Source organism: Felis catus, chromosome B4, assembly GCF_018350175.1.
Source record: "Felis catus isolate Fca126 chromosome B4, F.catus_Fca126_mat1.0, whole genome shotgun sequence".
Lineage (NCBI taxonomy): Eukaryota > Metazoa > Chordata > Mammalia > Carnivora > Felidae > Felis > Felis catus.
The window spans coordinates 8,074,128-8,089,316 of record NC_058374.1 but is presented as its reverse complement, the minus strand read 5'-3'; the positions used below and the strand labels follow the sequence as shown (position 1 = coordinate 8,089,316).

General features: G+C 43.5%; 1 long non-coding RNA gene across 1 annotated transcript in view; it reads right to left on the bottom strand.

Moving 5' to 3' along the window:
- Window positions 1–6,771: 6,771 nt before the first annotated feature.
- Window positions 6,772–15,189, bottom strand: part of LOC123386436 — a 124,309-nt gene continuing 115,891 nt past the window's right edge. Inside the window, exon 4 of the long non-coding RNA XR_006600287.1 lies at window positions 6,772–7,937. This is a non-coding gene — a long non-coding RNA (uncharacterized LOC123386436). The remainder of the gene's footprint in view (window positions 7,938–15,189) is intronic.

The window sequence follows — 15,189 nt, the reverse complement described above, 5'->3', positions numbered from 1 at the left end:
GAAGGTGGCAATACAGAGGAAAGAACAGATGACAAGGATTTTCTAGGAAAACAGTTGACATGATCAGATACCAGATCTCAGGTGAGAGACAAGAAAGAATCCAATTGGAGTCCTGAATTACAGGTAGGATAGAAGTAGCAATATCCAATAGCACAGAGAATTAGAAATAGGATTTCTAGTTGCCCAAAGCTTGTCGCTTTTGTAAATATTGGTCTGAACCTTCATAGCCCACAATGTGCATGGATTCCATCAGCAATAAAACATCGTGTGATACGATAATACACAGTAGAGGCAAACATGGAGGCACGTGCATTGACGAGGACATTTGCAGATCAATATTAAAACTGTAGTGAGAAAGGACGTTTGGGGAATGAGAAAGTGAAAAACCTGCAAAACAATTGGCTTATTATTCAGAAGAATCACTTGACTCTGGCAGGTTGCAATCATTCTCTTGGAGAAAACAAACCAAAAAAAAAAAAAAAAGCAAAAACAGATAAAAACAATGAAGAAGATTGAGGAATTAGGCTTAATTCTAGCCTGAGAGTCATATTTTGGAGAAGAACCATAGGAAATATAATTTCATATATCTCCAGCCAAGATGAAAAATGGCAGCCAAATTTGCCTCCCACCTGAAACAACCAAAGACCCAAAATGGATCCAAATGTGTGAAAGAATGGTAAGATCACGTATATCAGACAACGAAGAGCAGTGATCCTTGAAAGATGAGGAGCACACAGGATGAGGTTTCTAAGAGCCCCAGCTTTCTGCCCTGAGAGCTTCCAGGCCACCGTGCAAAGAGGGGCAATTCAGGTGGAGCTTGGCATAGTGTGTGAGTTGTGGAGGTGGAGGTGAGGCTCTGGGGAGAGCAAAGCAGTCCTGCTCTAAGGACAAAGTATCAGAGAAGAGACAGCTGCTGAGAAAGGGACATTTGCAGGGGCTCCCCTCTGATGCTGAACTGAGTACTAATCATCTCACGCGCGTGATGAAGCAACCCAATGGCAGGAAAACCATCCAGAAGAATTTAGAAGAGGTAACAGAGCCCGGTACCCATGTAGGGTTAGGGGTAGTTCTCATGAGTCAGACTGGAAAGCCTGGAGACTCACAGGGCATTACACAGAGTAATAAACGGGTCCATCCTCAGTAGTGGGGTATAATTATTCATGGACTGTGCACTGTTCCAAGTAACCTAACAAATCTTAACAGCAAGAGCCAGAGGATCAAACTGTTTCCGAGTAACTCAACTACATCTTACAACAAAGTTCAAGAATGTTTACAGAAATAAAAAAAATATATATATCCAGCACCCAATACTGTAAATTTCACAGTGTTTGGCATCTAATCAAAAAGCACCAGGCAAATGAAAGAGAAAGAAAATATGATGCATCCCAAAGAGAATAATCCATCCATCAAAACATACCTAGAACAGACACAGAGATTAGAGTTTTCAGATAAGGACATTCAAGCCACTATAACAAATCTATTCCATTTATTCAAAAGTTAAGTAGAAAGATGGAAAATATTTAAAAACCCTGGTGCACATTCTAGAGATGAAGACATCAATGTATGACATGGGAATCTCACTGGATGAGATTAATGACCGATGAGAAGTTATAGGAGAAAAATTAATAAACTTGAAGACATAGCAATAAAAACTATCCCAAATGAAACACAGACAGAAACGCAGAGGGAAAAAAAAAAGAACAGCACATCACTGAGCTATGAGAAAATTTCAAGCAGCCGGATGCGTGTGTAATTGGAGTCTCCCAAAGAAGAGGGGAGGGGAAGAAAATTATCTGAAAAAAATAATAATAATGGCTGAAATTATTGAAAATTTCATGAAAACTATAGACCCTTAGATCCAGGAAGTTCAATAAATCCCAAGCAGCAGACACATGAAGAAAATCACGCCGAGGCGGGTTAGAAGCAAATTGTTCAAAACCGGTGATACAGAGAAAATCTTAAAAGCAATCAGAGGAAATGTTACATTCCACACCCCAATATTTGAAGAACGACCAACGATGAAGGTGACAGCAGATTTCTGTTCAGAAACAATCCAGCGAGGAAACAGAAGACCAATTCTTTAAATAAAAATAGACAAATCCATATGAAGACTACCACACATTCATAACATCTATTCAGCCAAAAAAAACCCCTAAATCCTTTAATTACAAAACATTATGTTGGATGGTGATCCATTCCATCCATTATGTTGGATGGAATCAAAACCCTTAGATTCCTCAGCTGCACAGCAAAGGGTTGAATACATAATCTCTACTTATTCTTCCAGTTCTTTTACGATTTTATTTATTTTTGTGAGTAGCCCACACACCCCTACTCAAATCATAACAACCTCTACAATTTCTCATGAACTAGGTGCTCAGGGTACAGAATAAAAAGTACCAGGTTCCCAGATTTGTAGCTATCTAAAACTTGACTTGGAATCCCTTTTGGATCTAGGGACCTAGGAGTAAATAACAATGCAAGATACAAAGCCATGGGGGAAGTACTCTAACCTAGGCGTGGTAAGAGACCTAACGTGCCTGGGAAGAGAAAGCTATGCAGAACTGATGCTTCAGCAACGCTGAGGTCGAGGAGATCTCTCCACGCTGGAAAGGAGGCCGGAAGGGATCAAGTACAGCATGTGTAAAGGCACAGGAGTGCCAGGGAATAGTCACATCACTAAAGAGAGTGCACATGTCAAGAGTTCAAGTGCATGTGGCAGATTGGCATATAAGGAAGTTGAGGGGATCCTAACAGGGTCCCCTGTTGAGTCATGAAGGGATTTCCATGTCATGTAAAGAGGCTGGTTTCCAATCTTCAGGTAGTAAGGAATAACGGAAAGATGTACTTTTAATACAAAAAGAATTTGTATTTATATATTAGAAAAATATTAAGGCTAATGCAATAGCTCCCTTCCACGTATCTACCCAAGCCTGCCCCTCTTATGGCGATTTTAGGTAAAAGAGTAACGAGTAAATGATCATATTAGCACTTTAAACATATCACGAAGGGGGATCCAAATCTGAGAGATACCTGGAACTGGAAAATTGAAAGAATCCCTGATTGCAACAGAATGATCAGCAGTTGGGGGATATAAGGCCCATCCGAGGTAACTTCCTTTTGGGGGGAATCAAAGAAGACTTTTTTTTACATCAGCAGTGTCATTCAAATGGGCCTAAATGCTGAGATGAGGAAAGAGAAGAAAGAGCATTTCACTCGGAAGGACAAGCGTAAGAAATGGTACGGGGGCGCCTGGGTGGCTCAGTCGGTTGAGCGTCCGACTTTGGCTCAGGTCAAGATCTCACGGTTCGTGGGTTCGAGCCCCGTGTCAGGCTCTGTGCTGACGGCTCAGACCCTGGTGCCCGCTTCAGATTCTGTGTCTCCCTGTCTCTCTGCCCCTCCCCGCTCACACTCTGTCTCTCAAAAATGAATAAATGTAAAAAAAAAAAATTATTTTTTAAAGAAACGGTACAGAACAAGGAAGTCACTATATAATATCTCAAAATTGCAACCATTCCAGTGGGACTTAAGCAAAGGGTCCTGACTGGAGCATAAATGAGAAAGGGGCTGGATTGGACATAAGGGGACATCCACAAAGGGCCTTTGGGCAGCCAGCTAAGCTTTAGGGAACTATTGGCAATGTCTGAACAGGAGCTAGGCAGAGTGGTGGAAGATAGGAAGGTTGGGGTGCATTCGAAGGGAGGGGGCCGGGGACCTGGTTATGAAAGTGCTCGAATAGTCCAGTTGATGCTTAACTGAGGGCTGAGCTGGCATGGTAGCACTGGAGGGACAAATGCCAGAGCCATCACGGAAGCCACGTGTGCTGGGGGTTGGGAGGGGAGTTGCAGGATTTCTGGAAAGCCAGAAAGCCTCAGGCTCAAAACTTACTCGGGCCCTTTTTGAGTTTCCTCTTGTTATCCATGAACTCCAGACTGGAGTTAGTAATCTGGACCTATTCGTGCCAGCATGTCCCATAAAGATATAAAAGGAGATACACAAGTTCACAAATAGACATACACATAGATAGAAAGATACACAGATAGGCTGATACCAAGGTACATCGACTCACAGATTGGAAGGATACCTGCTTGTTATTCCAGAACTCCAGTGTGCATTACACGAAGGGAAAAAAACGTTCCCAACTTTAGCTCCAGACATTTCTAAAAAACTGGGTGATAGGTCAGAGCGTGAGCGGGATGAACAGACGTTCTAACTTTTCCAAACCAGTTTTTCCATCTCTCCATTACCTGACATGACCAGAATAACAGGCTCGCCTGCTGTTTAAACATAAAGACGCTCCTACTTTTCCCCCAAATGCCCCGAGTCCATTTATGTGCACAGAGAAATTCCGTTTTAAGCTCTCTTCCTAAATACACACGAACAGCACCGTGAGTGACATGATGTTGTGGAGTCAACCATGCTGGCTCTTGGAGCCTATGTGAAGTTCCAGGTGTTTCAAAACCTCAGGCTCAGGGCACCACACTCTTCCTAAAGCTTTTATGACAGGTCTAATCCCCAGCTGAATGCAAACAGCAACAATCCAATGGGTTACCATAGTGGTGAAGGCAGTTCGCACATTTCATAAATGCTGATCACGCTTTTAAGTCACCACGTTCTTTCTTGTGCAACCTCACTTGAATTGCTAGGTAGCTTAGTTGGGTTTATTAGTTAATGCTATATGATACATAGTAATAACAATTAATTCTATCACATTCAAAAGGAAGTAGCAAAAGGATCCTTCACTGTGGTTTAGAAAGCAGAGGTAATTATAGCTCTACCCTATAATTTCATGGTTTATCTCTTTCTAGAAGCATGCCACTGGATGGTAACAATGGAGATGCTATGCAATGTTCGTTGAGAAACCGGGAGCCATGTGAAATGGCCCAGGGACTTACCCATAAAAATGGGAACTGTTGCTGGAGACACAAGGCTAAGGAAGACCTGACCCACAGCGATTTTTACTAGACAACGGGAACTCCTATTTGAATAAAATTCCCAATCGATTGCAAATCGAGTGACCAGTATCTTCTCTAAGGTCTCCTAGATAGGAAGGTGCTCTGGTGCCACGCTAGTGTGTGGCTGTCTGTCAGAGTAACTGTCCCTCCCCTGTCCTGCTGTCCTGACACAGTAATACAAGAACTGGGCACTTACGGTTACAACCTGGGTTTGCATTTTGCCTCGTAGGCAGGTCTACGATTTTAGAGGAAAGACTTGCCCCACAGAGCTCAGGTGTCTCGTCTATAAATTGAGCCCAATACCTAACTTAGATTATTATTGAGAAAGCAGGTAAAAGGGCTTTGCAAACTCTAAATCCTGAAAAGAAAATCATTCTCACGCGTGTTTGTTACCTGACACGCTATGATCACAGGAATACAACGTATTCCATGAGAAGCACTAAAATGCTTTTCATTAAAAGTTTATGAAATGAAAACGGTTACGCAGGGCTTTCTGAACCATCGTAATTTTACATTTCGCCTTCACCTTGCTATAGGAGTGCCATTTCAGGTGGATATTAACACGGGTGCTATTTAGCAAGGCCCTTATGGAGAAATAGGTACACAGCTAAGTACAGAAATATTATGCAGTCAGCCACGGTTACTGCTTAGATGATGAAGCAAAAGACGGCTGAACCGAAACGAGCACATGTCTAGCACTGTGTTGTGCAAAACCCTTTCATGTCCAGGGAGAGGAGGTCGAATGGGATTCCCTTACTAGTCTTAGAATCTCTGTCTATCGGAACGGAGCATCTGTAGTAACGTTTGGAATACTAATGTCGTTTCCTGTTGTAAAGAAACAAAACTAGTTAAGTCTTGATGTCCGTCTGCGCCGTCCGCCCCCCCCCCAACATCTGACCAAGAAGAAACCAAAATGTGTCAAGTTTACGAAGGGCGACATGAAAACAAAACCCGACAACAGAGAAAATGCTAAGAGAGGTCTGGAGTTAAGACTCTAGAAATATTCGTAGGGCTTTGGAAATGGTACCGATGTCTGCTCAAACCTGACACCAGACTTAAGCCTCTCCCACTCCCAAGCCAATTTGGATGAAACCAGCTGCACTGGAGGTTCAGCTATGTAAGAACCTGTATTGTCATTCCCAGACCTGTTTAAGCCCCTTTAATAGATCAAGTCAGGATGGTATCCTCATAATTTAGTGTTGTGAATAGTACAAATAAAGCCTTCAATGACATCTAATCAGAGTATTTTCTTTTCTCTTCCCCTAGACCATTATTCCACAGAGGTCCAGATTTCCCCAGCCTGTCAGTCACTGGAACTACACGCCGCCCAAGTGCATTTGAAAGCCATCGGGTAGCTAATTTGCCAAGATAGATTTAAAAGACATGAGACAGCTTCTGGTTGTGGTCTCTCTGGCTCCTACCACACAAAGCGGAGTCCTGAAGCACACGGGGGGGATTTCTTTTGCTGCTGGTGAGCTATTGTTTAAACATTGATTGCCTCTTTTTTCTATCATTCACTTACCACCCCCCCCCCGCCTCCCCATACGCCGCGCCACCAGTCACAGACTTCATTCACAGCCCATCACCTGAAAGCTACGTGCTCAACACGCTGACAAAAATGAGCCACTTACAGGTCAGCGCTACGGGGGAAAATAACACTCGTAGATATTAACTCAGCCTTGAGTGAATTTTTCTTATCTACTCAAAAGACTTACATGCTTTTTATGGCAATGAACTCAGATATATACAACAGAAAATGAGGTAATTCATGTTAAAGTAATTTCATAATGCAAAAAAAAAAAAAAAAGGACTATACAAATGCAAGACATTTGAGAAATATAGGGCACATCTCGGGAGGAAATAAAAAGATCCTAGCCAATTTTTCCCAGCCGACTTCACACACAGCAAGTACCTGGAGATTTGGGGGCCGGGGAAGGAACACAGATTTCAGAACCGGACCCAGTTGTGAGTCCTGACTTGGTCTTGTTGGTGACCATGGACAACTTCTTTCCTTTCCCTACACCTCAATTCCTCATTTGAAACATGGAGATAATATCGTCTATCTCACAGGGTCATTGGGAGTAAAAATGAACTAATTTGCATAAAATTAAACAATCTCTGCCTTAGACTGAGCTGTCAATAAATAGTAGTCATTATTATTATTTTATTATTACTAATTGCTTTGTGTTCTGTGATCAGAAGCACAGTGGTTTTTTTTTTCCATAAAGCATAACACAGAAAAAAACCACAAAGCACAGAAAGAGCAATAATAATCTTAAACACATGTATATAGTATCAACTATGTGCCATGCATAATTGAATCAAGAAATTGAGGCATAAAGAAATAAAGCAATTTGCCAAAGGTCTTATGGCTAATAAGGAGTGAAGTGGGATTTGAACCTGAGAAGTCTGACTGCTGAGTCTAGGTTGCTGACCTCTATACCCTAAAATAAATATATTCCAAAGGCAGCTATCCGTAATAGTTGTGGTCCTTTGGGTTGTAAAAACCAGAAGCACACCTAAATGAACTTGAGTAAGAAGAGTTTATGGCAAGCCCAACAGAGGCTCTTGAGGCCATGTAGGTCAAGTTCCCAGTCACGAGTCACAGGAGCTAGAGCCAGAGAGTTAGTTTTGAGTTCAGGGCGGTGCTGGGGCCTCGGCATTCTGCGTGACTTCTGTTCCCATGTTCCGATGGAAGGGTCCATCACTCCACAAAATCTTGCAAGTCTGTTCTCCCACAGCTCAATTCCTCCATAGTCCAATTAGAGATTCCAAGGAAAGCACTCGCCATGATGCATTTTAAGGGTGGTGCCCGCCTCTGAGCCCGTCAGGTGGGCCGAAGAGTCCGTGTCCCTGGGCAAACGTGGCGGCCTCCATCCACCATGAGCAGAAGCTTTAGAGGAAGGAATTCTTTACAAACACTTCCAAGTAGATCTTTCCGCCGTGACCTTGCTTTCCTCTTCTCCTCCTCTTGGCGGGAGGCTGAGGAACACAGAAGTTGAAGTCAGTCTTTGGAATCAGCGAGTCCCCAAACCAGACTCCACCTCTGGCATCCCTGGCCGCGCGAAATCAGACAAGTTACCCAATGTCTCTGGGACTGTCTCCCCAGGTGTAAAATGGGGGCGATAATAATAAGAACTGCCTTCTAGGTTTACTTTGAGTACCGAAAATATATAAAACACCTTGGCATAGATCTTGGCGCACAGGAAGGGTTCAGTAAATGTTACCTATAACTTTATCATTGTTCCAAGCCCAAGAGGCTTCATAAATTTACTTCGGCCTTTTGAGTGTTGAGCCCTCCAAGCTCCTTTGTCCCCTTCCCTTCCCAATTTTTGCTTTCTCAACATCCCTGTGGTCACGCCATCCAAGGGACCAGAAAGTGAGAACAGATGCAAAACTCGGCAGAGTAAGGCAGTGTGTAGACAAGTGTGTGTGTCACAGACCCTGCTGATTGCCACCTTTTTTGTCTTTTTCCTTAGTAACAGAATCGCAATCTTATTTATCTTAACGTGGCGCGCAGCTAACATTGCATTTCCAGCTTCCTTTGCAACTAATGTGACCTCGGGACTGAAGTCTGACCAATGGGATGAAAGCAGACTTTTGTGGTTTTCCATGATGCTGTTTAAAGCAACCTGACTCTAGTTGCACCCTTTGGCCCATCTGTCTTTCTGCTTCTCCAGTCTACAGCATAAACATGTTGGTTCATGTTCCAGGAGCCACATTAGGAAATGGAAGCCATCTGTTAAGGGTGATAAGAGAGGGATAGAGAGAAAGAGACAGACAGACAGAGAGACTCTGACTCCCAGAAATCTATCAAGGCTCCATACCAGCTCTGGACTACCTGCTTCCAGATTTTTATTTTGCAAACACCCTCTATCTTGCTTAAGCCATTCGTTGTTAGTTCAGGTTATTTGTATCAAAATATAATAGAATATTATCCTGATGCAATAAATCTGGAAGTCTTGAATTAATATCTAATAATTGAAATGTTAGAGATACATTAATCAGAAAAGAAGGGATAAGGGGCACCTGGGTGGCTCAGTCAGTTGAGGGTCTGACTTCAGCTCAGGTCATGATCTCACGGTTCGTGGGTTCGAGCCCCGAGTCGGGCTCTGTGCTGACAGCTCAGAGCCTGGAACCTGCTTCAGATCCTGTGTCTCCCTCTCTTTCTGCCCCTCCCCTGCTCACACTCTGTCTCTGTCTCTCAAAAAGAAGCAAATGTAAAAAAGAGAGAGAGAGAGAGAGAGAATGGATAAGTGAAAAAGAGAAGATAGAAGAAAATAGATAGGATCCTTGCAGTCAGAAATCATCTTCTTTGAAAGAAAAACCACATGCTATAGGAGAGTTTTTGTTTGTCTAGTGTGATTAGCCCAAAGGGAAATTATCATAAGCTGGTACTCCACGCTTAGATACACATGTAGATACCTAGATGCCCACCAGAGACACTAACTGGCTGAAGGCAGCAAGTGAGTAAAGGACTTGAACTTTATCTTGATTCCTCTTTTTCAAATGGACGTCCTAAACCCGACCTTACCAAAGTAATCTGAAAATTATTTCAGACATCACCCGAAATACTTCAGTAACATCCTCACACATTTTCTCGCATTCCTTGCCAACCAATTCTGCGGTGAAACGTCGGTTCAACCACCGACACAAATTCCCATGAAAACAGCGAGCCGAAGAACTCAAGGCCTCGAGAATGTCTGCAAGGTCCGGCCTGCCGTATCTTGTGACCCATGCTTTATTTGACTGATAGAAGTATGTTGTGGCTGTGTAATCCTTACTCAGTTTCTAAACTTACTCAGCCTAGTTGGGCCTCTCTTTCGTCATTGGGAAAATGTTGCTTCTTTTCCCCCAAAGTGTCTTCCAAAATTTAGAAGACATTCATTCGTGCACGCTTGCATTCATTCATTCATTCATTCGTCCACTCATTCATTCATTCTTTCATCCATTCAATGTTACTTAGGCACTTAAAACCTCCCAGTTTCTTCTCGAGTCTTTGGGGACCACAAGTGAACAAAACAAAATTCCCATCCGTACAGAACTTATTCTGTAGCTGGGGACACCGAGAGGAGAGTTGGAGGAAACTGTTTATTCAGTTACGGTCGCTCTGATGGTGGGGCTGTGGCCACGTGGTCTCCCTGATGGCTGGACCGGCTGCTCTGTCAGGGTCTGCCAACAGAGGGCGCCAGAGGGAGACTGCGATGGTTAGGAGGGAGAAGGCACCTGCTTCTTCCCATTTGCCTCTTGTCTTCTGCCAACTGTACCCCAGCAACTGCTCATCACCTGTCAACGACAGTTGATTCCAGAAGCTGCAAGCGATTCCAATTTTCCGTTTTCCACACTGCAAGAACCAGCCTCACTGTACCCCCCACACAGAGACCCCCCATCCCAGACAGGCAGTGCCCCTTCCTCAGAGGATAGAATTTCAGCTCATAAAGCCCCTCCTACGGGCCTCTGAATTTTAATAATCCCAGCCTCTTCCTTTGTTTCCCCAGCCTGCCTCACTCCATCAGCACTGCCTCGACGAATGCCACAGACGCCGTGCCTTCAACAACGGGAAGTTTATTTTCTCAGCTCTCAGGGCTGGAAGTCTGAGCTCAAGGTGCAGACAGGCTTGTGTCTTCTGAGGCCAGTCTCCTTGGTTCACAGCTGGCCGCCTTCTCCCTGTGTCTTCACGCGCTGAGTCCCAATCTCTTTTTTATAAGGACACCAGTCATATTGGATTGGGGCCCCCCTCCAATGACCTCATTTTAATGTAACTGTCTCTTTAAAGGTCCTGTCTCCAAATACAGCCACACGTTGAAGTCCCGGGGTTCGGGACTTCAACCTGTGAATTTTGGGGAAGACACAGTTCAGCCCAAAACGTAGCCCTCGCGGCTTCCTACAGTTACCACCTCTGTGAAACCTCAGTCGCTTTTTATTTATTTATTTATTTATTTATTTATTTATTTATTTATTTATTTATTTTTGGCCTTTTCCATCCTCTGACACTTCATTAAGACTCTTCTCTACTAAACGCTCTCTGTTAATTGGATGATGTGGTTTCTTGTCTCTCCAATGGCTCCGGGCTGATACAGTATGTCACATGGTGATGATTCTAGGGAAGGAGAAACAAAAAAACCAAGTCGAGGAAGGGGGTAGGGAGTGCTGAGGAGAGGGTGGCTTTTAAGCAACAGAGGATGGCTGGGAAAGAATTCACCGGAAGGTGACATTTGAACCACAAGCTGGAGGAGGTGAAGGAATAAACCACGAGGCTCTCTTGGGGCAAAAGCATCTCCTGGCAGAAGAGGGAGCATGGTGATAAAAGCACTAAAATTCTTATTGAACCTTGTGCAACGCTCTTTGAGACAAGTCACTGCAGGACCCGGAGCTGTTGAGTAACCCTCCCTCTGAGGGACTTTCTGTCACATGCATATCAGCCATTGCGGGTGGGGAGCTGGGCAGTACTGAGGAAGTCTCACGTTAGAAAATAACAATCGAGAATTTTAGAGCTGGCCAGGATCTTGTGGTTTATTAACCCACAGTGCAGGTTTTGTAGATCTAGACCTAGAGAGATGAGTTCACTTGACCAGGTCCACGCGGGCGGTTGTGGACGCTGGGCTAGTTCCCCGCTACTAAGTTCGGAAGTCGGTGCAAGGCACCCCTGTGTGCAACTTCCACGTCAATAATCGCAACAAACGTCGAGTTGAGTGGAAGCAGATGGTTAGGGACCAATGTCCACCAGGAACGTCCAGTTCTCAGGTAAGAATATAAAGCGTCATTGCTCCAACAAAACTTCGGGGGTGTGCTCATACATCTTGGACATATATACGTAAAGGCACGGGCACTGCTTTGCAGCTTAATAAAGAAGCAACGATGATGCCATTATCACACTTCAGTGCAGTTTTTAGCGTTTCCTGGCCCATATTGCAGGTACAAGCCTAATCTTGGATTCTCTTCCCACTCTGGACCTAATCTCAGCTGCTTCTCCCCCCTCTCCGAAGCTGTCAAGAGTGGTCCCTGCAGAGGTGGCCTTCCACCCCTTGGAATAGGATGATCTTCCCCGTTCCTTCATCCGTAAGGCCACCAGGACACCCAAGGCAGCAGCACCTGCTTGTAGAAACAAAGCCTGGCAGCTGACAGGATTCTGATGACAAGGCTAATAGCACGAGGAAAGGCATGGCACAAGCCATTCTGCGAGCATTGTTCCGGAGCTCCCCTGGCCAAGCTCTCGGTATAGGATGTGTATGCTCTTGCACCATGAAGATAAAGGCTTTTGTTTTCTTTCTAGACGAGATGGCAAGAGCTTTCCTGTGCTTGTTGGCTCTGCTTTGGGACCTAAAGTGCATTGTCACCATTGCACACTGACTCCTGACAGTGGACCCAGAGAAGTTAAGATGATTGCCTTGAGAAACTCAAGCAGTGCATCAAAATATCTGATACGTGCTGCCTTCCTAACCCATGGATTCCCACAGTGTGTTTGGCTTAAATGGGAACCTCGTACCTACTATGTTTTTCTGTATCTACTAAGGGTTCCTTTCATTATCATTAACAGGTACAGTAAAACCTTGGTTTGTGAGCATAATTTGTTCTGGAAACATGCTTGTAATCCAAAGCACTTGTGTATCAAAGGGAATTTCAAGAACCCTTGGTTCGGTTGTGATCATGTGACGTTCGCCGTCCTGTACAGACTCCTATTGAAAGACCTCGCTCATTTATCAAGTTAAAATGTATTAGAAATGTTTGCTCGTCTTGAGGGACACTCACAGAACAGTTTACTCGCAATCCAAGGAGGTACTGTATTTATTTATGTTGACTTATATACAAGGCAGAGGGGCAGGTAATGACAATTACAATACATAAAATTCTTACCCTCTAAAATGGTTATCAGATAACTGAGAACAGCGGAAGCTGAGAAGACTTTGTGATTTTCTTTCTGGTTTATTTTAAAATTGGAGACTGAGGCCAAGGTGGTTGAGTTAACCAACTCAACACAAGTGGGGAGTAGTATGGATTAAGAGAAATACAAAGATTTTAGAGGAAGAAAAACCATGAGATTGTTGTTGCTGGGGAAGCTTGGAGTAGGAGAACATTGTTATTTTAGTGAAATACATGTAATGCTGCATTTAAAGATAATTTCCGTAGAGACACGTTTTCACATATGTGCTACATACAGCATGGTTTTCAACTTAGCTTCCATCATAAATATAGTTGAATATAAATTCAATGCCTTTGGGAAGGAGGAGGGCGGAGGGCGTGGGGAAAAAGCGTCTTTTACTTTATACACGTGACTACTAAATGGTAACTTTTTATATCAGGAGTCCTTAATATTATAAGAAAAATTTTTAAATAGATGAATTCAAAGTGATCATCAATAAAGCTCAGCACGCTGAGGGTCAATCAACCCAGGCTTCACCAGTGAAAGAGAAGGGATGAAAACACTGTTCTTGAATAAATAGAATATCCAACAACTCCCAGTGTCTAGAACTCACTGTGTATTCAGGAAAGTGGCCCAGAAAAAAAAGTCTTACCAAAATAAAGAGCCAAAAGCTAAACATGATAGTCTAATAGAGAACCAAAAAAGAAAGACTCCACAACAAGACAGAGCTCTATCAGGACATTAGCCCTCCATCTCCAGGGAAATTGAATCACTTTTGATTAAATGATGATAAAAGCTGAAAAAATAATCCTAGAATTAATGTACCTAAGCATTGGCTTATGTGTGCTTGGAACATTTAAACCTTGAGTGTTAGTTGCTAACTTATCCAAATGGACTTCTCTGAGATAAATTACCAATACCTAGGTTTTATTGTTGGCATTCGGAGTTTCTTTCTTTCTTTCTTTCTTTCTTTCTTTCTTTCTTTCTTTCTTTGCTTGTTTTACCTAATATGTTTTGCTCTTTTAGTTTTTTATTCGGTTTTGTTGTGTGCTTGATTTCGACAGCATTCTGATCACCAAGTGGATGATTTGGACAATAATATGGGAAAGACAAGCTGTGGCCGGCTGGGGCACCTGGAGAGTCTTCGGGAAGAAAGTAAGACTCTCGAGCTGAGCTTCAGTATTTCAATAGCCTTTCTTTCGTTGTCAATTGAAAGTGGAGCTAATGAAAATTTGGCACCCTGCCCCTCTCCCCCACTCCCTGTAAAGCCATTTTTTTTTTCCTTTTTTTAATGCATCTGTCATAGTAGCTTTGGGCAAATGGTTAGCTACATTTATCTATAAAATGTAAACCACTGCTTATGTTGTTGTTGTTTTTATTTATTCGAGTCCCCTAAATATTGAATATTGTATAATAAATATAGTTGCACACACGGGATCTTATGAGACACAGATAATTCCCACTTTTTACATAGGTATTGTGTTCCATAGCCATGGGAAAACACCCAGTGCCAGCCACCAATGCCTCAGATGGTTCGGTCCATCTCATCAACTTTCTCTCTGATCTGACACCCCTCTTGAACCTACAGATGTCCCCCAGCCCACAAAAAGAGCCAACATAGCAATAATTCATGCTTTATATCCCGTTTTTTAGTGGGGGGCGGGGTTGTTTTTAATTTTAATTTTATTTTTAAGTAAGCTCTACACCCAATGTGGAGCGCGAACTCACAACCCCGAGATCAAGAGTCCCATGCTCCACCAACTGAGCCAGCCAGGCACCCCATGCTTGCTATCACAGTAAGCTGAAACAGACATCATGACTGGGAGCAGAGATACAAATTAAATAGATGAAAAGAGGTTTACTCTCCACAGCTTGTAAAATTCCGGGACCGTCCCTGATCTTCCTGCTCATTCCATAGCTGTCCTCAGTCTGCTTCCTCCTTTACCGTCCAGTCCAGTTGCTGTGGTGGTAAGAATACTCCCCTACTCTCACAGCTTCCGCTTGAGGCGGAACATTGCTACAGTCTGTGTCTTGCCTCCCAGTGAGCGCTATCCCTGTGCTTTGGCCCCCCGCTCTGCCAGCACTCCCCTCACTTCCGTCTTAAACGTGATGCCAAGTCCCAATTCTCACTTGCACCTGTAAGGATGAAGCTGCAGGTGTTTACCTGTCTAGAAGTCTCCAGAAGTCAGTGCAAATCAGGCCAGTTGCCCCTAGCAACAACAATTAATAGGTAGGAGGGTTCCAGGCTCAGGCAGTGTCTCTTTCCAATTATATGTACTCATTTTCATGAGGTGTTATTTAATTCCCAAGGTCTCATGATAAATGGTACCAATGTCATTCAGCTTTCAAACGCAATTTGTGATGGCGCTACGT